The 3,305-nt window shown below is 57.1% G+C and overlaps 1 protein-coding gene across 1 annotated transcript in view; it reads right to left on the reverse strand.

Moving 5' to 3' along the window:
* LOC104489292 (protein Wnt-10a-like) overlaps positions 1-3,305 on the reverse strand; it is a 17,340-nt gene that overhangs the window by 10,110 nt on the left and 3,925 nt on the right. The window lies entirely within an intron of this gene.

Consider the following 3,305-nt stretch of genomic DNA (forward strand, 5'->3'; position numbering starts at 1 on the left):
GCGCCAGGCCAGGCACTGCGGTATGCGGGCACCAGAGCTTGGCTGGGGCTCTGCAGAGCCAGCAACCAGGGTCCTGAGCTTGGCAGCAACTCTGGATAGCCATAACAGCACCCGCCTCCCTCGGCACATGGTGAAGCCTCCCCAAGCTCCAGTTTGCAGCTGGTTGGGCCCCAGCACCTGGTGTTTCCAGCCTTGCAGGGAGTTCCCCCTCCTTGCTGTAAAAAATCAAAATCATCATGGCCACGCAGACCCGTTGGCACCAAGGAGTCCTTCTAAGGAGGACAAAGGGCATGCAAGCATCACCCGTCCCTCCAAAGGCTGCAGAAGGAATCAGGGGATACTGCACTCCAGAGCCACGTCCTCTCCAGCCACGCACCCTTGGGGACCTTCAATGACACCCAGCCCCTACATGGGGGTCCCATTTCTTTCAGAGCTCCATGTAGATGGGGTTGGGATGAGCAAAGGCGAACTCTGAGGGAAGAGGGATCCCTTAGCACACCTCAGACAGCCCCTGCCTGGCAGCCAGACAGTCCCAGCCCTGGTGGCATTCCACCCACCCATGGGTGTCCATGTACCAGACAAGGACAAAGGCTCGGTGACCCACTGCCATTCACAGCTTTGTTTTTGGTAGACATTCAGGCACGGTTCAGCCCAGCCAAACCACACAGTGCCCAGTCACTTGTGGATGTACGAGGGGCAACAGGCCTCTCTCTCCACCAAGCTGGACGCAATCGTGCTGCTCACCCTTGGAGCAGGAGCAGAGGACCTGTCTCTATTGCTGGTGCAGATGCAGCCACCTGCCCCCACCTCACCCCACCTGCTCTGGCCTCCTACATCTGCCCCTGGGACCAGGCGGGGATGTCTCTGCCAGCACTTGGAGGGAGAGAGAGGGACAGGCAGGGTGCTGGCGGGGTTGACAGTGCCAGGGAGGGTGGCAAGGACATAGGCAGCCAGCTGAAGAGCCAGGGAGGGCAGGAGAAGGATTTGCAATGGCAATGGTGAGCCTGGATGCCCATGGAGGGGAGGTGGGTCAAGGAGGACAGGGGGTGCAGATCAAACAGGAGGGTCAGTGAGAGGTACCAGGGACACCCCACACCTCAAGGGTGCAGCATCAAAAGACCAAACTTCAAAAACCCACAGTCTATCCACAGGGGTTTCTAAAAAAAAAAACCTGGGGCTCTGTGAAAGCAGGGACAGTAAATCCCTGGGAACGCCCTCTGCTAACGTGGTGGTGGGCCTCGCAGCCACCGTGCCCTGCACCCCAGGGACAGCTGCAGCTCCCTGCTGCCTCCAGCAGGTCTATGCTCTGCCCAGGATGCTGTCAGCATCCCTGTCCCCAGCTATGCTGCCCAGAAGCCACCTCAGGCTTCAAGCTCTGTCCTATATGAAGCTTCTCTGCTCCTTCCCAGCTCCGCAGGGCTTGCACTCAAAATTCTGGGATATGAACAGCGGGATGGCAAGACAGACCATCATTTACTATTGTCCCCTCCTCTGTCCCAGGGGATGCGCCCCCTGACTCCACTGATGCCCAGATGCCGGGCAGAGTATGGGACAGGCACCAGCACTGCACACAGATGGTTCACACCCACACTGGGCAAGATGCGAGAGATGCAGGAGGCTGGAGTGGAGGTGGGGAGCGGAGCCAAGTGGGGAGAGCGGGAGAGAGAAACCAGCTACAAATAATTTAAAGTGAGATTCACGCATGGCTGAGCTGATGGCAGAAGAAGTGGGAAAAGGAATGAAAGATTAAAGGGGTCTGTCACTTCGGGTTACAAACAATGATCCTACAAGCACGTTGCGTTCCCAGGCATGGCAAGGATGGGCCAGGACACAGAGCAGAGACCTGGTCCCTGGGGGTCAGATGCATTGCCTGTGGCATGCAGCCTGCACCCCTTGCTTCCACCACTCATCTCTCCTCTGGCTCTGGGCTTTAGAGATGCACCCAGCATCCCTGCTCTGATGGCTGTGTCCATAACAGCTGCAAGGTAGAGCTCAGAGCTCCAGATCTATTATTGAGGGACACAGTGGGCTGGAAGTGGGCCAGGGCACCAGCCTCAAGGCCTTGCTCCACACCAGAAGAGCTCTGAGCAACCACATGCGATAGCTTCGGTGGTTGGAGCTCATCCTGCATCCTCTGCTTACAAAACAGGAGTGCCATGAGGTTCCTGCCTGCTCTGCTGCTCCAGCCCTACCACCATCCTTCCCTGGCGCTGGATCTACATCCTAGGGAATAGGATCCCATCTGCTGCTGGGACTCTGGGCTAAGCCATACCCAAGAGCTCAGGACTGTGTTCCCACATCCATCAGTGACAGCCTTGACAGTGGCAAGGGCTGCAGTGGCACATGAAACATGAGTGAGGTGCAAGTCACTGGCCACCACCAGCCCTGGTGGGCTGAGGAAGGGATGCAGAAGGTCAATCCTCTCTGCTGCTGGAGCTTCTCATCCAGCCTGGTGTCACTCAGAGCCTGGAAACTCAACTGTCTGTGTGAGCGACTTGAGCCAGCAAGTCAGTGTCTCCTGCCGCCAGAGGAGACTAGAAGTGAACTGCATTCCTCAGATGACCTGGAAATACCTCAATGCTTATCAGAGCTGATGGTCCCCACCCTCGCTGCCAGGCCCTAACCTGTGTGCTGCTTGCAGAGGTAAAAGATGCTGCCCTTCTCCACACACCAGCATACCAAGAGGGGCCACAGCTACTCCATGGCAGGACCACAGACCTGATGTCACATGTGCTCCAAGGTAGCATCCCCTCCAGTGAGGCTTTGCCCATCTGTCCTGGACACGAGGAACCTCTCGGCACTGAAATGTTTCTGTGCTCCCCTCCCCAGTCATCTCTTCACTTGCTGCCCAGGGGCTCCTGCCACCACATCCCCTCAAGGACATGTAAGCCTCAAGCTGCCAACCTCTCTTCTGTGAGACTCTCCTTGTAGTCCCAGGCAGAGAAGATGCTGAAGGATGCAGAAGGATGTTTGGAGAAGGGCAGACGGAGGCACCTCTCTGCTGGGCACCAGGCCAGCAGGCTCCAAAGGGGGTAGATGGGCAGCATCTTTCATAGTGTTTGCCTTCCCAAGGAGCTGGAGGAGTGATGTGTTTGCTGGGCACGTTGTCTGCCCTCAGCACTCTGCCTGCCATTGGCACCACATTGTCCTCTCCTGCCCATAGACTGGAGCAATAGGCACTTGGAAATGCGCTGAGGCCCAGGCTTCAAGAATGGTACTTAGCTAAGAAGATACATTCAAGTCCTAAGGAAGGTCCCATAAGGTCACAACCCTGATCTGCGCTGTACAGGGCAGCCAGTCTGCAC

This window comes from Buceros rhinoceros, unplaced genomic scaffold, assembly GCF_000710305.1.
Source record: "Buceros rhinoceros silvestris isolate BGI_N320 unplaced genomic scaffold, ASM71030v1 scaffold6542, whole genome shotgun sequence".
Lineage (NCBI taxonomy): Eukaryota > Metazoa > Chordata > Aves > Bucerotiformes > Bucerotidae > Buceros > Buceros rhinoceros.